The 24,327-nt window shown below is 34.5% G+C and overlaps 1 pseudogene across 1 annotated transcript; it reads right to left on the reverse strand.

Annotated features, from left to right (window-relative positions):
- Positions 1-557: 557 nt before the first annotated feature.
- LOC149537347 (protein DMP6 pseudogene) lies at positions 558-1,500 on the reverse strand (annotated as a pseudogene). Its single transcript, XR_016356554.1, has one exon. The product of XR_016356554.1 is annotated as a protein DMP6 pseudogene (transcript).
- Between the last annotated feature and the right edge of the window lie 22,827 nt (positions 1,501-24,327).

The raw sequence follows: 24,327 nt of genomic DNA on the forward strand, positions 1-24,327 counted from the left end.
CTCAACTATGAAGCCAAATAAAAAAGTAATTGACCTAGGTAAACATGACCTTTGATCTCTATTGATTCTTCAAAAACAAGACATGATTAAGTGGTTTCTAGAAGTTCAAAATTATTAGAACAATTTTTAAAATAGTAAATCCATGCTGTGATAGAGATCAAATGTGCATACTTGAGATCAAACATGAGATGCATAAGATTCATCTATATATTCTATGTCCATTCCAACACAACAACATTCATTGATTAAGAAAACACATTCAAATTTGATCTCTACAAAATGATGCTAAATATAACATCAATAGTGAATCTTAATTATTAATTATAGAACACAATTAATCTAGACTAATTGTATGATTATGCTAGCATTAGAAACTGACTTAAATTCGAACGACTCCATTTTATTTTATAATAAAATAACTAGAATATAAAAAATCGATTTTAAAAAGCGAGGAACGATAATATCCATTTCAACATTTGAAATAGAAAAACTAAATAGATAAAGCTCTTAAAATAGGCAGTAAAATATCATATTAAGAAAGGCATAAGAATTCAAAATGATGAAGTAAATGTCAAATACTATACAATATTGTATACTCTGAGCGCCTAGAACATAAGTTTACTAAATTTACAACCAGAGGCTGTCATACACAATGAAAATATCACTGGAAGAAGCTTTAAGTATGGTAGTAGGGAGTAATGCAAATTCTCTTACCAGTTTCTTAACAAGCCACATCGAATAGATACTCTCTTGTAAACAAACTTCACACTACAAACACCATTTTACAGGTCACATACATCTTCATACAATATCAGCATAGAACACAATAAGTCTAATTTCCAGTAGGATATCCAATTCCATGGCGCTTAGAGGGAAACACCATAAAGAAAGTGCTGCACAAAGTCCCCACAACGATGGGAAGGATCTTGACAAATTGCCCTGGAATTGTCTCCGCCAAGGGATAATAACAATTAACAACATTGGAGTCCATCATCGCCACAGAAAGAAACACAAAAACTGATAACACAGCATGAACAAAGTCAATAAATCTGAGCCTGTACGAGGACAAATCCACATCCTTACTAATCGACCGATCAAAAGTCCACAAGCCGGTCTTGGTGGCGAAGCCATAGTAGATCTTCCCATCCTCTGACTGATAGCTGTCGGTGAAGGAATCGATAAAGCAGGAAAGTCCACATATACCCAACAAAAAGCCGGTCAAATACTTGTTCACAATGAAACAGTGACCTCCATTTGTTAATAGTGGAGATAATATTTGAAACACCAATACAGTTGTGGTTGGAAGCAGTTTTACAAGATCTGCCGCGCTTTGAAATACTTTGTCCGTCAGCTTTACCGAGCTAGTTTTCCCTAAAAGTGTTGGTAATTGTGCCATTGAAGAAAACTTTAAATTTTCCTGATTAGGGTTAGGGTTTGGCGAGGAATAGAGAAGAGAATATTGAAGTTTTCTGATTGGTGTTTGATGAGGAGCAGAGAAGAGAATGGCGTTATATAAGTTAAATGTAATTTGTTTTCAGAGGTTGGTATTTGGCGTGGTGTAACGAAATGTATATGTTTCTTGCTTAGATTTCGCTGTTGCGTGTTATATGAATTGAAACGTGAAGGCATGGAATGGGGTTTTAAAGTTATTTGTTGCTTAGTTTTTCAAATATGTGTCCTCCTTGATATAGACTGCTAATGAGAAAATGGAAGGCTTTTGCGTGTTAGAATTGAATTCTCCCTTGAAGCCTTTATTTTTAATTCCCTTGGGATGATTGAGTGACGTTTTGTCAACTCATCCATTGAGGATTTCTTCAGGCATAAACGAGAATAAACTTTTCAGTTGAATCATTATTTTGTTGCGTGCAAACTATATAGGTTTATCAATGCCAATTTAATTCTACTTAAAGCATCATCGTATCTTCATAAATACGATGTAAGATAAGGTTAATAATTGTATAATATTTTGAATTTCTATTATTAATAGCACTTGCATCTTTATAGGGTGCAAGGGATATGATATAGATTAAAATATTAATAAATGTTATTGTGTTACTCCTCTCTCCCCTATATTTATTATCCTTAGTCCTCCCATATTCTATTTATCTACATACCTTTTCCTCCCTCAATACATTTATTTGTCTCTATCTTTCTATCTCACCTCTTTTTTTCTCTCTATGTAACAATAGAGTGGTGTAAAAACTAGGTTCAATTTGGTGGGGGGAAAGACGTAAGAGGCATAGAAGAGAGTTAGAAATGTGTATCATTATATAGGAAGGGGGAGTAGATAGGTAAAAATAGAGGGAGCAAGATGTTTTTAGAGGAAAAATATACATAATTGTGAAAGAGAAGAGAGGAATGTTATTTGAGATCTTGTTTTCTATCAAATATTTGAAATAACTCTTAATGTAACATTTATCTTTGGCAAAAAAGTGTCCCACCCTCTAACTTGACACATATGTTAAAGAAAAGGAACAATTCAAGTTGATGATGGAAAAATCCATATACCAATAAAAAAAAAATCATGATTGGAAAGTGACCATAATATATGTTAAGATTCATTGAATCATGCAAGCCAATAGGACATATAAGAGTGGTAGATTTCATATCGACAATAGATCCAACTAACATCGTACATGGGTGCAGCCCATAATTTAAGCATAGAATTAAAAAGGATGAACACAATTATGCACACATGCAACCAAATTTGGGTCATATTCTCAAACAATGTCATCATAAGTATCCTCAGTCAATTATAGAAAACCATTCAACAATGTAGATTCTCTTATAAAATAATTAATTCCTCATAAGTAGTATCTTAAATCCAATATATCTATAGAAGAAGAATAATATGCTAAACATTGACAAAATGAATCCTATAAAATTAAACAATGATAAATCTATTTTCCTATCGAGAGAAAGATAAAGTGTAAAGTATAGTACATATTAAAAAAATGTCAAATATCTTTTAGATCACACAAAGCTTCTTAATAAAAATTCCAAAAAGAAATCATCTCGTCAACTTTATCTAAACCTAAAAGAAATATACCCTCACTCAGGTCTTCAAAAATCCACGAGCACCTAAAATGAATGCATTTACAACTGCTAGTACTGGTTTAGTGGGTAGCTCCTAGAAAACATAGGTTAATTGCAAGTAAGAATGCACTATTGCCATGTCTAGAAAAGAAGAATCCCACTCAAAGTAACTCAAATGCTCCTAATGTACTCAATTACAAACCTATGTTCAACATTATCAAATCATCATTTATAAAATTGGGAAATATCATCATAAAATAATCTAGCATCTTGTCTAAAGAAGATAAATATTTTAGCAACAAATCATATCATCCTCTAACCCACAATAACTATCAAAATTTATGAATGTATACCTTAACCAAAGCCTCTAACAATTATTGATAGGTAACCAATATTTTAATTAAAAATTATATGAATTTACCCACACTCTAAATGTTTTATTGGAAGAAAATCATCCACCCAGTTTTTTCTATTTTATATATTATCTAATATTAAAGACAAACTTTTAATATATATAAAATGTTAGAAATGAATAGATAGAAACTTACTGACTAATGTTAATCTTTTTACTCAAAATTCAAAAAATATATAAATTATGAGATATATCATTTAGGAATTTCAAACAACACTAGAAAGTTAAAGCATAATCAATGAATACAATTTGGGCATAACCACTTATGACGACCACAACAAACCCATTCTATGGCATATCATATTATTGGAATATTAAATGCAGTTAAGGTTTTTCCCTAGAGCCAAATGCCCACCTACCATCCTTGAGGACTTGCACAACAGTCATAAACATTTATTATAGGTATGTGAGTTTTCAAATTTGCAAATGAGGGGAAAAACATTTTAGGTAGAAGACAAAAGGAATTTTCTATTCCATTCGACCATTAGAAGAAGTTGAAGTGGAAGAGCTTAGAAGTTGTAGAGAAGGAAGAAGAAAGAAGTTGATCAGTAGATCTAGTCATCAGAGTGCAGAGACAAAAGGAAGTTCATTTCATGCCTGCAGATGCACGTGTTTCTTCTCTGGTCATTCTGTAAGTTTATTGTTTGTTGAGTTTGACCTGTGAAGCAGTAATTGCTCCAAGCACTATTGTATGCAGCCATTAGAGTTGCAAGTTTAAAGTTTAAAATTTTTGAAGTTTGAAGTTTTAAACTTTAAGGGTTTTCTAGTTAAAGCCAAATGCTCCTAGATTTTGTAAAGGTTTAATCAAAGTTTAATAGAAAGCAAGGAGACATACTAGAATCCATTGTTCTGCTTCTGATTCATTGCATTTGTGAAGTTTATTGTTGAATATTTAAAGATTTGGCTCTTTCGTTTTAATGGTGGAAAATTTTACATTATAGTTATATCACTCAGTATTGTCTTTGGTAGAAGTCATTTCTAGTTCAAGTTGAGTTCACTCGGTAATGTCTTCTACAAAGCTCCACTCTACTGTGGCTACCAAGTTCACTTGGTGCCTTCTCCTACTAAGCTCCACCCTCTTGTGGCTACTGAGTTATCGAGCTCACTCAGCATCAATTGTTGCTGAGTTTCCCTTCATTTTTTGAGCTCACTCGACACTCTCCTGCCACTCGGTTCCTTAAGCTACCGAGTAAATATGGTACTCGACAATAGTGAGTGTCGAGCAAAATTTTTAAGTTGTGATTAATTTGTCACATGGTATCAGAGCTTTGAGGCCGCACATCCACAGTAAGTTAGGGCATTTGTTTTCTTGGGATATTTGACATGGCAGGAGATGTAGGAAAGATATGGTAACAACCATCACCATTCAATGGAAAAAATTATGATACATGGACAAAGAAGATGAAAAATATTATGGTTGCAAATGATTTGTGGGAGTTTGTAGTTAATGGGTTCAATGATGTGACAGACCCAACTTAGTATGTTTCCCTCACAAATGCACAAAAGACTCATTTGAAAGAGTCAAGGAGGAAGGATGTTAAGACGTCAAGTTTTATTGAAGCAGCAATGATAGAGATAGTTTTTCCAAAGATTGCAATAGCAAATTATGCAAAGGAAGCATGGGATAACCTTGAGATTAACTTCAAAGGGATTGATAAATTCCATATAGTAAAGCTACCAAATATAAAGAGGGAGTTTGAGAACCTTCAGATGAAGGAAAATGAATCAATTGTAGATTTCAGTTCAAGGACCTCAAATATGATTAACCAACTGAAGTCAAATGGAGTAGACTATCAAGAGTAGAGGATAGTGGAGAAGATATTGAGGATTTTACCTCATAAATATGACAATTTGGTCATGACCATAGAAGAGACAAAAGACCTCACTATTTTGACAATGGATGAGTTGATGGGCACTCTTCAAACCCATGAGCATAGGATCAATAGATCTGCATCTTTTTCTTCCCAAGAGCAAGAATTCAAGGCTCAGTCGAATCCAAGAGGAAGGGGGAGAGGAAGAAATGGCTCAGGAAGCAACTCTAGAGGTAGAGGTCGAGGTAATGGAGGACAAAGAAATGATGTAGCAGAAAGCTCAAGAAGAGCAGATGGAGCAAGTAGCTCACAAAATACTTCAAGAGGAGGTAAGAAAAACTACAACTCAAATAAGAGTAATGTAGAATGCTACTACTATCATACATATGGGAATTATGCAAGTGAATGCTGGAAGAACCAAACTGATCAGTCATGACAAGCAAATGTGGCTAATGTGAACATGGGAAGTGGAAACAATGCTATTTCCTTCATCATGTGTAATGTTGGTGAAGAAGGAAGCCCTGAGGTTTGGTACCTCGATAGTGGATGTAGCAACCACATAAGTTGTAATGAAACCTTGTTTTCATTCATTGACAAGAGTTTCAAATTTGAGATTAAAATGGGTAATAATGAAACCCTACTAGTAGTGGGCAAAGGATCTATTATGGTCCGCACCAAGAAAGGTGAGAAGAAGGAAATACAAAATGTATATTTTGCCCCCTATATGAAGCACAATTTGATGAGTATCTGTCAGATCATTCAAAATGGATACAAAGTGTTGATGGAGAATGACATGTGTGTCATTCATGAAAAAGATGGGAGCAAGAACTTACTTGCAACAGTTCAAATGACAAAAAATAGAATGTTTCGCTCGACGATAGAGAGATATTTCTCATCTCAAGTTGATGTTGCACCTCCCACACAATCAACTCTAAGGAGTGTGATTGAAGACCCCTCACGGCTATGGCACCTCAGGTATGGTCATCTTGGCTATGCTAGTTTAAATTTATTATCAAATCAAAGAATGGTAGAAGGTTTGCCATGCATAGAAAATTCATGTGACAAGTGTGAGGGTTGTATTTTAGGTAAGCAACATAGGCTTCCCTTTAATTCTAGAAATTCTAGGAGGGCAAGATATCCATTAGAGTTAGTGCATACTGACCTAGTTGGTCCTATGCAAGTTACTTACATTGGGGGGAGTACTTATTTCATGACATTCATTGATGATTTTAGTTGTAGGACATAGGTGTATTTCTTAAAGAATAAATCTAAAGCATTTGATAAATCTTTAGAATTTAAAGCCCAGGCTAAAAAAGAATGTGGACACTATATCAAGGTCTTAAGATCAGATAGAAGAGGGGAGTATACCTCCAAATATTTTGTAAATTTTTGCAGGAAACATGGCATAAAGAAAGAGCTCACAACCAGCTATACACCACAGCAAAATGGAGTGGCTAAAAGAAAGAATAGAACCATTATTGAAATGACAAGGAGCATGATGAAAGTTTAAAGTCTCCCACCTAAATTTTGGGGAGAGGCTGTGGAAATAATAGTTTACCTAATTAGTAGGTGTCCTAAAAAGGTAGTCCATGATAGAATTCCAATAGAAGCATGGTCATGAGGAAGATGGATAGTTGAACACCTAAGGGTGTTTGGATGTGTTGCATATGCACATGTACCTAAAGAGCAAAGGCAGAAATTGGATGACAAAGGTGTGAAGTGCATCTTCACAAGGTACAACTCAGAATCAAAGGCATACAGATTGTATGACCCATTGAACAACAATATGATGCTTTTAAGAGATGTGGAATTTCTTGAAAAATAGTCTTGGTATGGTCCAACTGATGAGTCACTGAGCACTTCAAGTAAAGTGCCAATTATGAGTGAAGAAGATGCTGATGAACAGCAAGAAGAAGGAGTAGATAGAAGAAAAGGTAAGTAGCCTCAATCATTGTTGAGCTACTCTAGGCATGATCGTGTATCAGTGCCAAGTAACAGTGAAGACTGAGCTAGTCAGCAAAGCATCAACAGTGAAGATTTTGATCCCACACTCTCCTCCTTGTTACCAAGAAAGACCAAGAGTCTTAGGTTGATATACCAAGATGAAAGGTAGGAAGATTATGATGAGAGTGTTAATTTTGCATTATTTTCTCATAGTGATCCAATATATTTTGAAGAAGCTATTAAGGAGAAGAAATGGCATAAGGCCATGGATGAGGAAATAGATGCTATAGAAAGAAATGAGACATGGGAGCTAACTGAATTGCCTCCCAAGAATCAAGTGATTGGAGTGAAATGGGTCTACAAGAGCAAATGTAATGCTGAAGGCAAGATTGATAGGCATAAGGCAAGGATGGTAGTCAAGGGCTACAAACAATAGTATGGTAGAGATTATGATGAGATATATGCCCCAGTTGCAAGAATGGAAACCATGTGTATTGTCATAGCAATTGTAGCTCAACACAAATGGATGGTATATCAAATGGATGTGAAGTCTGCCTTCCTAAATGGTATGTTGAAAGAAGAAGTATATGTGGAGCAGCCACCTGATTATGAAGTTGTAGGTGAAGAGAATAAACTATATAGATTGAAGAGAGCTCTTTATGGGCTCAAGCAAGTTCCAAGGGCATGGTACAGTAGGATTGACTCATATTTGATGAGCAATGGCTTTAGAAAAAGAAACGGTGAGCCTACTCTTTACATCAAGATAGAAAATGGAAATGTGTTGATTGTTGTCTTGTATGTAGATGATTTAATTTTTACTGCTAATGACAAGGCTCTAATAGGTGAATTCAAAGAGGCCATGAAAATGAATTTGAGATGACAAACCTAGGTCTCTTAAATACTTTCTAGGCATAGAAGTAAAACAAATGCATGATGGCATCTTCATCTCTCAAGAAAAATATGCAAGGCAGATCTTGGAGAAATTTAAAATGTAGAATAGTAAGGCAAACCCCACACCAAAGTAGTAGGTCTGAAGTTGAGCAAAGAAGACAACATCAAAAGAGTGGATCCAACAATATACAAGAGTATGGTTGGAAGTTTAATGTACTTACCTACAACTCGGCCAGACCTCATGCATGTAGTAAGTCTAATTTTTAGATTTATGGAAACACCAAAGGATTCCCATTGGCAAGCAAGAAAGAGGATCCTAAGGTATGTGAAAGGTGCCAAGGGATTTGGAATTTTGTATACTGCAACAAATGAATTCAAGTTGGTGGGTTATACTAATAGTGATTGGGCTGAAAGTATAGATGATAGGAAGAGCACTTTCGGATACATGTTTCGTATGGGATTAGGTGCAATTTCATGGGTATCCAAGAAACAATCTATTGTTGCTCAATATATAGCAGAGGTTGAATATATAGCAGCAAATGTAGCAACATGTCAAGCTATTTGGTTAAGCAGGATCTTGACAGATTTGAATGAAAAGCAAGAGGATGGAACCACAATTTATTGTGACAACATCTCATCAATTGCATTGTCCAAGAATCCAGTCTTCCATGGGAGAAGAAAACATATAGAGATTAGATGTCACTTGATCAGAGAGTTGGTGGAGAATGGAGATATCAAAGTAAAATTTTGTAAGTCCGAGTAGTAGCTAGCAGACATTTTTACCAAGCCATTAGGGATTGGAACTTTTGTACACCTAAGAGAGTATCTTGATGTAGTTGATTTGGATCAGTAGTGATCCTTGTTTTTTTGGCTCAGGACAAAGGGGGAGTGTTGAAATATTAAATGCAATTAATATTTGTCCCTAGAGCCAAATGCCCACCTACCATCGCTGACGACCTACACAACAATCATAAACATTTATTACAAGTAGGTGAATTTTCAAATTTGCAAATGAGGGCTAAAACATTTTTGGTAGAAAACAAAAGGAATGTTCTATTCCATTCGACTAGTCGAAAAAGTTGAAGTTGAAGAGCTCAAAAGTTGTAGAGAAGGAAGAATAAAGAAGTTGATCAGTAGATCCAGTTGTTAGAGTGTAGAGATAGAAGGAAGTTCATTTTGTGCTTGCATATGCACATGTTTCTTCTCTTTTTATTCTATAAGCTTATTATTTGTTGAGTTTGACCTGTGAAGTAGTGATTTCTCTAGGTACTATTGTATGTAGCCATTAGAGCTGCAAGTTTAAAGTTTAAAGTTTTTGAAGTTTGAAGTTTTAAAGTTTTAGGGTTTTCTGGTTGAAACCAAATGCTCCCAAATTTTGTAAAGGTTTAATCAAAGTTAAATAGAAAGTAAGGAGGCATACTAGAATCCATTGTTCTACTTCTTATTCATTGCATTTGTGAAGTTTATTGTTGAATATTTTAAGCTTTTGGCTTTCTAGTTTTAATGGTGGAAAAGTTTACGTTATAGTTCTGTCACTCGATATTGTATTTGGTAGAAGTCATCTGCAGTTCAAGCCGAGTTCACTCGGTAACATTTTCTACCGAGCTTCACTCTACTATGGCTATTGAGTTCACTTGGTACCTTCTCTTACCAAGCTCCACCCTCTTATGGCTACTGAGTTTTTCTCGGTAATCACACAACCAAGCTCTACCCTGCAGTGGCTACCAAGCTCACTTGGCATCCATTGGTGTTGAGTTGCCCTTCATTTTTGAGCTCACTCGACACTCTCCTACCACTCAGTTCCTTAAGCTACCGAGTAAATTTGGCACTCGACAATAGTGAGTGCCGAGAAAAAATTTAAAGTTGTGATTAATTTCTCACACATATTTTGTATTGTGTGCTCTGACATGATGTTCAAGCACAAAGCATTTTTTATCGTTTCCAAACTTACTCATACTATTGTAGGTGTTGGTTTATGTTGAGCCAATAAGCTCTTGTTCCACTGATGTCATTGAAAGATAATATGATACTATTATTTACATTATATTAGGAAAAACTATTGTATAAGTCATGGCATTAGAAACACAACATTGCAGCATAATTGTTGTTGCCCATTAATTATTTAAGTTTCACCACAAAGATTGCTAACCCAATCACTGATCCATTGCATTAGATGCTATAAAGAAACAACAAACTCCACAATCAAAAAAACTTCAACATTAACAAAACGAAATCAAGTAACAATAAACCCAAGGAAAAAATCATAAATCTTAACTGCAATGGATAGTGCCCAATAGCTATCCTACACAACATTTTAGAAGAAATACCCCAACAATCCTGCTTCACATACTCCATGTTAACTACAATAGATAGTTTGTTATCATATCCATTCCACACAAGCCTAGGATAGCAATAAACCACCACTATAGTGTTGTTGTAAGCCTAAGGGTTGATATTAAACATTTAGGAGAGTATAAATACCTTGGGATAGACATCAAAAAAAATTCAAGTTGGCAATGTTGTAAAAAGAAAAGGCTATTGGGTGGGTGGAAGGCATTTTATGTGCTTCAAAATATGTGTCAAGAGGCAAAGCTTTGGGATTGAAAAACAAGTCAGACTTTGTTTGGTCTCCTTGTGCTACCTATTGTTCTTTATGCTTTCAAAGTATGGGCCAGCAACACTTCAGCCTTATAGTAGAAACAATTTGAGAAGATTCAAAAGTGTTACATCACAAACAAGTTTAAAATTAAGAACATTGTCTCATATGGTATTATGCTAAGTGAAGTGGGGGCTGTACCTATTGAGGCAATAGCTATGGTGTGCCTCATTGGCTACCTGAAAAGAATTGAAAAAATGTGTGACGATAGATGGCCTAAAATGATCTTTAATGATACTTTGTGCAAACATAAAAAGACATGAATACAATAAAACATAACATGGATGAACAAATGGAATATCCATTTTAATATACGTCCAGCTAATAATAAAGAAATAAAGCCTTTTGTTATGGAAAAATTCTATAAGAAGATTTGGGGTAATGGACTTAGAAGGAAAAAATCTTATTATATGAGTGAGTTCAACCCCACATGTGATCAACATTTCTTGGAGAGCTAAAAGCCTCATTGCACAACTCTAGGAAGGTGGAAATAGAACAACACTTTATGTTAGAATGTGATGCATACAAGTACATTAGGTTCAAATTTGTGGATATTATATCTGGAAGCTCTTGCCACAATCTATTCAATGATAGGTACAATGAGAAGTTAGTGGGGCTCATCATTAGCTTGCACAAAAAAAGATATGAATTACTAAATCTAGTTTAGTCAAAAGGTTGGCCCATAGGCTATTCTTATCCTTGTGGACATTAAAAATCTATCTATTTATCTATCTTAAAGAAGAAAATGCAAAATTTATTATTTTTTTGAAAATGGAGGGAGGGAAGGACGGAGGGAATATAATTACATTTTAGGAGCCCATGTAGGATTTGAGTCTATAATAAAAATAATTGTACATAAGGTCCTTATGTGAGGTCAATCATCCAACATCTCTCTCTCTCTCTCTCTCTCACACACACACACACACACACACACACATTAGTACAATATGTGTAATACCAAGAGGGTTATAATTCACATCATCTTTCTCTTTATCTTCTTTATTACAATCAAAATAAATAGCCAACATCATTTGGTAAAGCCTACTAGAATCATACTATTTAGAAACACCACTACAAATCTACTTAGGACTTCCAGTAGAAGAGAAACCAAGACTACCACTAAAAGACAACCCTTGACTAATCTAGTGTTTGTGACATTAAGTGCCCCCATATAGTGTAGTTTTATAATCATAATCACTTGCTCCACTAAGTGAGATACGTAAGGTTGAGATACTAATTTTTCACAAGGTTAATGAATCTTGCCTCTCAAATACCTATGGAAAGGTGATTGGTCGGAGAAGGAATAGTGATATGGAGGAGCCTTGTCGATGATCTACAAGAACCCTATCTTAAAAATCTATTCTAGAAATTGAGTTAAATCTAGGGGAACCATGTTGGATTGCACCAAGATTTATCGTTAAAATATTTTGAAAATCTATCTACAAAAGAGAAAGATAGTCTAGTCAAGCAGTGAGAGGAAATTGTAGAATTTTGAATTTTATTTATATATTGAGGGGAATTTTAATCTAGAAAGAATGCTAAACTCGATTGAACTCATGAAGAATGTGACACCAATTATCCAAAATAATAGCATTTTAGGAAAAGCCTATGGTAAAAAAGGTTGAAAAAAGTCATGAACCCACTTCTACTATTGTTGAGCTCAGGATTTAAAGAAATGGGTGTTTAGTAACCTTCAACTTCTATATGGACAAAAAGACCCCATTTAAAAGGAACATAAATCAATAATCTAAAATATTTAACTAATTTAAAGCTCCAAAATACTAATAAATGTAAATCATATCAACATCAAATTAATCAACTTAGCAATTAACATTAATCATGGTTTCTCTTCTTTAAATCAACCAAACCCATTGTGGGTTGTCTTGTGCTAGCATTATCCACTACCAACTAGGTTCATCAATTCAATTCTCTATCAACTAGCCTTTTTAGCTCAATCAACTATCAACTAGACCAATCAACTCAATTATCTCATTCTATTAGTTTATCCCAATCATGTTTTCCAATTGGTCATAATTATAGTTATCATATGTGTAACATTGTTAGCATTTTCTCATTTAAGTTTCCTACCACCATTTTTTTTGTATTAATCAATCATGCATCGTCATCATTAAACCTTTCCAACATTCTATCATTTGATTTTCTATCAAATATCTTGCCTAGACTCTTGAGGGGGCCCAATTACCCTATTTTTTGGACCAAATCATGAATGTGTTCGCTATAAATCTATTTTTATAAAATGTAACACGTTGAGTGATCACAAGTAGGAGAAAAATGTAGATGAATAAGAATATCCTCTTAGTTTTCTTAAATTATTATTTTACTTAAATTTTCTTTTATCAATTAATCTATTTATTGAATGTGTCCTCTAGTATTGAAATAAATTCACATATTAATTTATATAATTCATCAAACCATTTTTTATTCATTTTCAATCCTGTCATGAAATAAATTACTTTTCCTCTTTGCATCTCTCCTTTCTCCATTTATTAAAAAAATTTCTTTTGTAAATATTCTTTTAATCTCCTAAAATAACATTAATTTATAACTATAGGACAAGTGGCATTGATATTTCTATTTGATTCTTTTGTCAGACATCCTTTTCACAAACTAATTACTTTTATGAGTGCATCTATAAAACAAAATTTTCCTCACTTTGGTGTTCCCCTTCTTTGAAGATATAATTTCATTATATCATTTTGAGATCTTTTTAAAATATCTAATTTAGACTATGATTCTAAATTCATTAATTCCATTCTCTATAGCCACTAGTATAGTGCTACAATCTAAAAGTATGAAAATATTGAAACCATGATATTGTTAGATAACATAATTATTTATGTTTTATTAGATTTATGTTTCTTTAGAAAGAGCTCTAGTGTTATAATGATAGGTTGTGAATATGTTTTCTAATTATTGGGTTTGTTTAGGCTTTAAATATTTTCTAATCTTTTCTTTATCATCATATTAATGTTTCTATAATATTTAGCGTGTCTAATTGGTCTAATTTTTCTTTCTTGAAATAATAAAATAATATGCATTATATCAAAAAGGAGAAATATGTACACCTAAAACTATATGTTGTGATGTGGAGCCTAATTAGGCTTAGTGGCTAATTTTTTCCCACTTTATTTAGTACAATTTGAGGGTAGCAGTACTTGTAGTGAGTTGGATTTCTCAGTTGTAGAAGGTTTATGTTTTATCCATGACAAGAAAAAAAGTTTCTTCTATAGGAGTAGCCAAGGAGATAATTTGGTTTCAATTTTTTATGGAAGAGTTGGGGCACCTAGAGATGGATGATTATTTCTTTATAGATAGTTAGAGTGCCATTTAGCTTGCCAAGAATTTCACTCTAGATTCAAAGAAAAATAACATACAATTATTGTACCATTTCATTCTATTAGTTTTGGATGATGGATAGTTAATTATAGAAAAGATGCATACATATGATAATCTAGTAGATATGTTTATGAAGGAAGTGGCAAGGGAGAACTTGAACTCCTCTTCAACTTCAATTGGTCCTCCAAATTGAATAGATAAAAGAACAACAAAGTCCAGGGTGATTTGATATTTTACTAGGAGCTATAGGTTTAGTAGTGCTATGATTAGTCTCCAAGTGGGAGTCTATTGGTGTGGATTCTAATTAGAATCCAAGTGGAAGATTTTTTTGATGTGGAGCCTAATAAAACTTAGAGGTTCATTTCTTCCCACTTTATTTGGCATTGTTTTTCCCTAGGTTATTACTATGGGGGTTGGGTCAAGGGTTAGCACCCCTTGTGGGGTTCTATTTTAAAAGGAATTAGGTGCTATGTTTCTATTGGATGATGTATTCTAGCCCTAATTTTGTAAGAAGTAAAATCTCAAGTACAAAATAGATTAGGGTTAGGGATTTCATAATATATCATGAGATTGTAGGTTCTTGCACTGATATTGATTTATGAGGGATTGTAGTTTGTTATAACTAGATAATAATAATATTGGACTTTTTGTGGTGGGTGTAGCCTTGGGATTGAATGAACCAAATTAAATCTTTGTGTCTTGTGTTATCTTCTATGATTTATTATTTTTTGATATTGATTATACTTGCATGCAATTGATATTTTTGTCTCATTAATCCTAACACTCTACTCATAAATATCATATACTTTTATTTTAATAAGATAGATTTTTTTTTATTAGATTAATTCATACAAAAATTTCCTCTATTATTTAAATAAATTTTGATTATTTATATATAATTCATCAATCCCTTTAGCATTATTTTTTCATCCTATGATCAAATGAATTTGTGATTTCATTTTTCATCTTGCTTTCTCCACTTATGAATGAAAATAATTTCATAAATCTATGAAGACATACTCATTCAATCTCCACAAATCACATTCAATAATAATAATGGCACAAGTTCTAATATTTTTTTTTGAGCCTTTTTCTCCAAATACTTGGCACTAGCTTGTTTCTTTTGTCAAGAAATCTATAAAAGTCATTTACCCTTTCACTTTTGGGGTTCCCTTCTCTAAATATGGAATGACATTATATTATATAGAGATCTTTTACATAGCAAACCTTTTGAGCTCCATTTTCATCAAATCTTGATCAACTTCATTAAACAACCATTTTCATTCTCCACAATATTTTGAGAGAGAGAAAAGTATTTAACGAAATATCTTGTTAGATAGAAAAGAAATTAAACAAAATATCTTTTAAATTCATATTTTTATTTGTTTATCATATTATTTATAATGATCTCCATATATATCATGGTTAATAGTTTAGGCATTTCTATTTCATCATCATCAGTTTGATTCCTAGGAACTTGCTTTTATCATTTTATTATTTTGGTATATTTGTATTCATATTGTTGAGCATGAAGAACATGAGTAAGCTATAGAAACTAGTAGTTATAGAGGTAAGTTACAATATTTATTTTTGTAGGATCTTAAGATCCATATATCTTTCATTGACACTAAATGGTAGAGGAATTAGACACACCCTTTGAGTTAAATTAAAAAACGTAGAATTAAAATGATATAGTCTATTTTATGATTTAGCATTCCTCATATAGTGATAATATTTTAATGTATGTCTACATATCTTTCAAAATGATTTTTAAAATAAAATAAAATTAGAAAGGCGATAATAAGTTTACAATTTTACCATTTGGATCTAAGAAAAAAGGTTTTCATGTATGTAATTATTATAACCCTATATTGTATATCCCAAATGTAAAAGAGATAGTCAGTTCTAAGAACCCACTCTATGAGTGAAACCCTAGCATGTAAGGATGCCTATAAATTGTAATATGCATAAAATTTGAAGAGATAAAAATTACATCTGACCATAGCATAGAAAGAATAAAAAGCCCACAAGGCTAAATTATCTTAACCATATTCATGATCCCCTTATATCTCTATAGTGTTGTGTTGTCCTCAAATTCTGGGATTGAAGAATGTACACATGAATTCTTTGCTTTACAATGAAAGAATTAAATATTCGACCCTTGTTTTTTGCATTGCAATTGATCTAAGTAAAATTAGGATTTCTATGCATGAATTAACCTTTCTTCCATCATGTCTAATTAGAAATTTTATGTCCTTTAGTAAATTTCTAAAATTACCTCCACAAGAGTTGACTGCAGTAGGCAAGAAAGTAATGAAATTAGGAAATAGGTTTAGGCTCAATAGTCTATCCCACACAAGGATACATAGGCATCAAGCCTTACAATTGACCTCAAAATCATGAAATGTCTCACAAAGAAGCTACTAAGGTTTTATCTTTTTAATTTTTTCAAAAGAGACCACTTAGCTCATAAAAATCTTAATAATTCTCACTCCAAACCCTTTTATAAGAGATAATATGCTCTCTAAGAGTTTCTACAAAAAATGAGAATACATGAGAATTTTCTCCTAGATTCTCCTCTATAGCATTATAAAGACTTCTCCAAGTCGTCATTGTCCATTTACAAATAATATCTCCCCTTTTATACAAGAAAATAGTCATATATGGTTTATAGCCAAATAACCATTTTCCTATTTTATAATAGAAAAATAATCCCTAAATATTTAAAAATAGAGATTAAAAGAAAAATTATCCCATTGTTTTTCTTGAAACAATGGCTCATAATATTTGATCCTTAATCAAATCTCATTTCTTTATCTTACCCATGAATAAGCAAACTACCCCCTAAAAATTAGCTAAGAGACCTACATGGTCTAACAGTAGGCGAGATAAAGAGAAAGGGATAGTTCTTAATTCCTCACTAAAACTAATTGGACATAATTTTTAACAAAATCCACTAGCAATGGTGCAATGGTGGAGAATTTATTTTTGGGTTGCAATGTTGTGGGTTTAACTTACACTAAAGGAACTTTTGTCTTTTACCTATTTTCTCTAATACAACATAGAAAAAAAATTGCCATCACCTATTTCAATGTTTGAGTGTGTGGTGTAATGATTTTTTTGGATCCTAGAGGATTGAAGGTTCCATGTTTGACTCCTAAGAATAACATTTTTGTATAGCACATAGTTCACAAAAGTCAAATGCAACTTGGCAAAGTCAATATTGACCAATACATAGATGTCACATGTAAACTTGCTATTGCTATGTGTGTCGCATTATAAGCTATGTTGGAAAATTAACATGCCATATGTCAAAATATTATTGGTCTGTATCATCTAATTTCTAATTGTACCTTCTAACTATGTCCTAATGTCATTTTTTCATCACCATTTTGATCAATCAACCCTTTTCCTAGGTAACTTTGACCAGCCAAATCTTGTACATATGAACTCAGATTTCATCCTTTTGAAATGCATGACAAAGATTTTACTGAGATCTTCAATTTGAGACTAGTTTTCACTAATTTTGACTAATTTTGAGTTGGTCATATTTTCAGCTTTTTGGTCAACCTATACTACACCTATTTGACCAAACCTTTGTCCAAGTGTATCTCGAGAAAACATACTCATTCTAACATGCTTCAAGTTTTGACAAGAACGTTTCACTATTCTCTATATGTTGATGCCAATCTTTGGAGATTTTAAGTGGTTTGATTTTTTGATTCCTTAGGATCCACTTGGATCACTCCTTAGATGGGGGTATTAACATAACACCTACACTAGACCCAGTCTAACATCTAGATCTATCAAAGTACAATTTCTAGTATCATCTACTTTAATGGGAAACAAGTGTAAGGAAACTTGCAAAAAAATTATAATTGTTTCTACATAAGCCATAATAGATCTAAAATAAATATGAAATTAAAATCCTCATTGCAAGAGAATAGACAACATACCTACCAAAAATGTGGCACAAGATATACCCTAAGAAACCCTCATTGAGGAAAATAACCAGCCTCCAAAAGCATGAATCACCATGTATAATTCAACAAAGTCACCATTGCAATACAACCATGGAAGCCTTCAAATGCATAGAAACAACCAAGAACTCCATGTGAAAAAGAATGAATCTACACATCGACACATACCATGCCATGCTTCCAACCTTCACAAATTCTCCCTTGGCTAACTTGGGAAGCCTTTTCCTACTCAATTCTTGCATTTTTCTTTTTTCTCTTCTTGTCTCTATAACTACTCGTGTGGATTCGTAAACATTAGAAAGTCCCACAAAACCACCAATAGGTATTACATAAACATGTGCTACCTAACCCATTGACCCCACATTTAATATTGGACATTTAATTCTTTTTCCCCAATATTAAATAATTACATCAAATATTATCACAATATTACAATACAACTCATCAAGTATATCCCATCAAAATATTTACATGTTCCACATCCATCTAGGTGGTCCTAGGTGTTAAATTACATAATAAAATAAAATAATACAACATAGAAATATTGTGCAATGTGTGAAACACCCATTATCTCAATAATATCCCACTTTTTGTATACACTGCATAGGGTCAACCTGTAGCCACATAAATAAATAAGGAAATAACCCCTCCTAGCACATCCACCATCATGAATCAAAATACACAAATTGCTCCATCCTAGTAACCTACAACAAAATTAACGTATCCATCCTGTCAAACATGAATGAACCCACCTCCTATTATGCCACTACCACTAGACATAGATAGAAGCTATCCAAAGAGAATGCTACCTTACCTGTAACATAAGGATCATAAAATCATGAACCAACTAAACTTCCAAGCACAAAACATTCATCCAAATGTAATCAAATGTATCCATAGCTATCAAATATCCATAAGTAAAGTAATATCCACAACAAGGGCCAACCCATCTAGGTATCCATACCTCCAAAGGTATACCAAGTAAACCTATAACTTGAAATCACAATCCTCAAGAGAAATACTAGCCACATATATACTAAGAAGCTCTCACTGCAAAAGATAATGTTAAATCTATAATCAATTGATTAGAATGTTAAAGAGAAAGATAAGGCAAAATTGAAACCCTCTAGCTCTTGAAGAAAAATTGTTGAAGAGGATTCTGAGGTGGAGATAGATAAGGATGTCCTAGAGGAAGAGGAAGGGATAGATGTTGGGGAGTTTAGCTCTAACCTAGAAGGTTATCTGGGAACCAAAGGTGAAAATGAGAAAGGGAAAAAGGAAGAAACAACTAAGGATAACTCGGAACAGAGCAAGTCTAATAATGAGGGTACTCAAACTATTTTTGGGGGAGGTGGTAAAGATAAGGATAATTTAATTGATGATCTAGAAATTATGAGTGAGGAGGAAATGATGGGGAAGGCTTCCACTCCTGCAAAGGAGACTAAGGGACAAGATAAGTGATCGGGACACAACCCAAGAACAGAATGGACACAACAGAAAAGGGAAATTGTATTAACTGAGAAAATAAGCTAGTACAAACAGTACAGAGAAAATAAACTTCAAAAAATGCCCTAAGGGCTTACAATAGCATAAATTTGGAGATAATTTCTCCTTTTAGTACCTCCTCTCAAACTCCACTCCGAACTACCTTTAACAATGCCATAAATCTCCTTAAATAGACCTCGGAGGGTTAAGGACTAGGAGTACATTCTAGAAAGTGCTAGTAGGCATCCACCAACAAAATAGAAGGTTCCAGAAGCTGTGTTAAAAGTCGGTGCAAATCTAGAAGAATCCAGAAATGGTAATCGAACTTTCGGGAGGCATAACTTTTGAACTGTAGCTCTGATTGATGAATCGTTTACATTTTCGAAAAGCTCTTGAAGCGCTCTATAGCCCTATGGACAAGATTTGCTCGTCCCCAATTTTTTGACCCTTTTTTAGGTCATTTAATGCCACAAACCTGACTTTGAAGCATTTTTAGGAGGTCTCCAAAACTCAAAAAATTGCAATAACTTTCAAACCGTGGGGCCTTTTGACCTGATTCTTTTCTGGAATGCTCTAAATCACAATTACATTCATCTGGCCAATTCACACCTTCTAGGTCACCAAAATGGTGGCCAAATTGCATGCTCCTATTTTTTTGAGATTTTCTAGCACACTGATAGTTGAACAATGAGAGTTGGAACCTTTATTTGACCCAAATGGGTATTCAAAAATGAAAAGACATGAAACCGTAACTAAGTTTAAGTACATTTTTTGGGTGACACAGGATTTCCCTTATACCTCTGGATGCTCATGCATTAGACACCCAGGGTAGATTGAAAAGTGACCTTGTCACTTTATGAATGGTAGAGGAAATCCCAAATGGGAAACCTCAGCTGCTGAAATCCAAGTTGAGTCCTCGATCGGTCGTCCTTTCCATTTGACCAAATACTCTTCATACTGCCTGTTTCTAGTACTCCTACCCACACGATGATCTAGAATGTCTTCTATCTCCTCCTTCTTAGAAGCAGGAATTGGACATGGCTCTAACAATAGCTCCTCATTTGCACCATCATCATGATACTCTGTTAAATCTGCAATGTTGAAAATGGGAGAAATGTGAATACCATCTGGCAGCTCCACTTCATATGCATTTCCTGAGTCATGTTTCTTCAAAACTTTGCAAGGGCCAAATTTCTTCATTTTCAGCTTGTTGTAGGTACCAGCTGGAAATCTTTCTTTTCGTAAGTGCACCATGACTACATCCCCTACTTGGAATTCCTTATGTCTTCTCCTTTGATCAGCCCTAGATTTATATTCTTGATTCATCTTGGTAATGTGTGCCTGAACTTCCTCATGTAGATGCTTGATATGTTCAACAAATTCTTCCGCTTCAGCACTTGTCCTCTCCCCTTATTCTATCTTCCTCAGCTCTGGTGCAGTCCTTGGGCTACTCCCATATACAACTTGGAATGGTGATTTTCCAATACTCCTATTTACAGAGTTATTATAAGCAAAATCTTCCTGTGGTAGAATCAAATCCCATCCCTTGGGCTTATCCCCAACTAAACATCTTAGCAAATTGCTCAAACTTCTGTTTACCACTTCTATTTGGCCGTCAGTTTGTGGGTGATGCGTGGAACTGAATTTCAAGTCTATTCTCAACTTCTTCCACAATGTCCTCCAGAAATACCCCACAAATTTAGTATCTCTATCAGAAACTATACTCCTTGGAAGACCATGTAGTCTTACCACCTCTTTGAAAAACAAGTCTACAATATGGGCAGCATCATGAGTTTTGTGGCATGGAATGAAATGTGCCATTTTGGAGAACCTATCAACCACCACAAATATTGAGTCATTACCCCTTTGTGTCCTTGGCAATCCAAGAACAAAATCCATACTTATGTCCTCTCATGGCCTTGATGGAATAGGCAATGGCTGATATAGGCCAGTATTTTGACTAAACCCCTTGGCAACTTGACAAACTTGGCAACTCTGTACAAACTTCTTCACATCCTGTGTAATTTGAGGCCAAAAATAATGTTCTCTAAGAATGGCAATGGTCTTATCCCAACCAAAATATCCTGCCATCCCTCCACAGTGTTTCTCCTTAATCAGATTTTCCCTCATGGAAATCCTTGGAATGCACAATTGACTACCTTTGAACAACATGCCATCCTAAATTAAATAGTCTAACCACTTGGTTCTATCTATAGCAATAGGTTCTTTACAAGCTTTCCAAGCTTCAGCAAAATCAGGATCCTCAGGGTACAAATTCTCGAGTTCATCAAACCCAACTACTTCAACCTGCATTATTGTAAGCAACAACTGTCTCCTACTTAGTGCATCTACAACCCTATTAGATTTTCCACTTCTATGCTTCAACACAAATGTATAACTCTGCAAGAATTCTACCCACTTCATATGCCTCTGATTCAATTTACCTTGCCTATTTAGGTACTATAATGCCTAATGATCAGTATACAAAACAAATTCCTTTGGCAATAAATAATGCCTCCATTTCTTTAAGGTCTGAACTATTGCATAGAACTCTTGATCATAAACAGAATACTTCGTCTTTGCATCATTCAATTTTTCACTAATATATGCAATAGGCTTACCTTCTTGGCTTAATACAGCCCCAATAGCACTGCCACTAGCATCACAATCCACCTGAAACATTTTTCTAAAATCTGGAAGTGCCAACACAGGTTGTTCTGTTACCTTCTTCTTTAGCAATTCAAAACTTCTCGCATCTGCTACAGTCCATTTGAACTCTTTTCTATCCCCTCTTATTGTATCAGTTAGGGGTGCACATATGCCACTGAAATTCTTAATAAACTTCCTGTAAAAACCAACCAGACCATGAAATGATCTTACCTCAGTAGCAGACCTTGGAGTAGGCCATTCCAAGATGGCTTTTACCTTCTCCGAATCCATTTTGAGACCTTCAGGTGATATAACAAACCCCAAATAGACTAACTCCCTTTTTGCAAAGTTACACTTCTTTAGATTAATTAATAGTTTCTCTTCCCTTAGCCTTTCAAGGACACTATGAATATGCAATAAATGTTCTTCCAAAGTCTTTCTGAAAATTAAAATATCATCCAAATAAACAATAACAAATTTTCCTAAGAACTTCTTAAGTACCTCATTCATGAGCTGCATGAAGGTTCTTGGGGCGTTCGTCAATCCAAAGGGCATGACTAACCTCTCATAAAGACCCTCCTTGGTCTTGAAGGCTGTTTTCCACTCATCTCTTTCTTGAATCTGTATCTAGTGATAACCACTCTTCATATCTATCTTTGTGAAGTACTTAGCTCCACTTAAGCAGTCCATAATATCATCCATCCTTGGCAAAGGAAATCGGTACTTGATGGTGATCCTATTTATAGCTCAAGAATCTGTACACATCCTCCACTCTCCATCCTTCTTTGGTGTGAGTACTGTAGGTACTGCACATGGACTCGGGCTCTCTCGAATCAAGCCCTTCCTCAACAACTCTTGAAACTGTCTATTTAGCTCCTTTGTTTCAGTAGGAGACATCCTGTGGGTAGCCTTGTTAGGCAAACTAGCTCCTGGAATCAGATCTATCTGATGACTGATTTGCCTTACTGGTGGCAATCCATCTGGAACATTATCAGAGATAATATCTCCAAACTCCCCTAGTAAATTTGAAACTTCAAATGGTATTTCACTACTACCTTCTTTATCTTTCATAGGAATCAAAGCATAGCACATATGCTGATGTTTCATGCCATCTAAAAACTTCCTTCCATCAACAAGACAAATCCTAACACTACTACATACCTTTTCATCTTCCTTTTTCATGAGCTTCAATTTATGGCAAACTCCATCCTTTGTGAGAGAGTATGTGTTTGCATGTCCATCATGCACTACATGTCTATCAAACTGCCATGGTCTACCCAACAATAGATGGAAAACATCCATCGAAATAACATCATAGAGAACTTCATCATGGTAACTCCCAATTTTGAATTTTACTAAACATTGTTCACTTACTAGGACCTTATGATCATCTTTTACCCAAGCAATCTGATAGGGCTATGGATGTTTCTCCCTCTTGAGATTTAGCTTAGAGACCATCTCTTTTGATACCAAGTTATTAGTGCTACCACCATCAATGATCATGTCACAACATTTATCCTCACACTTGCATCTGGTACAGAACAAACTCCTCCGTTGTCCTAGTTCAATCTCATCACTTAGTAGGACTCTTTCATTTACCAAGGTCTCTCCTCTTTTTGCATCCTCTGAATGTGATGATTGTACATCTTCATCCACATGAGCATCCCTAGCTTGGCCCTCAGCTCTCCTATCTATCCTTCCTTGTCGTTGAGGGCATTCAAAGGCACGATGACCTTCTTCATTGCAATGGAAATAGGTACCATGGAAGCCTCCTCTTCCTCTTTGATTTCCAAAGTCTTGATCATGGGAGTGGTTGAAACCCTCATTCCTCTGGTTCCTGCTAGTACCCACATCTTCATTTTTCTTTTGGGTTTCATTGTGGCCTCCAGATGATCTACCGCTTCCCTTTCCTCCTTGACCGTGCCCTCTTTGTCTTCCTTCAAACCTTTTATTCAACTTCTCTTCAACTCATAGGGCAAACTGGTATGCCTCTTCAACGCTGGTCATTCTTACCAGACTTAATTCCTCCTGGATGCTAGGTCGCAACCCACTGATATAACGAGAAACCTTCTCCTTATTTGCTTCTACATGCCCCGCTCTAATCAA

The sequence above is a fragment of the Cupressus sempervirens genome, chromosome 9 (genome assembly GCF_028749045.1).
Source record: "Cupressus sempervirens isolate cs-2001-9-10 chromosome 9, ASM2874904v1, whole genome shotgun sequence".
NCBI classification, from domain to species: Eukaryota; Viridiplantae; Streptophyta; class Pinopsida; order Cupressales; family Cupressaceae; genus Cupressus; species Cupressus sempervirens.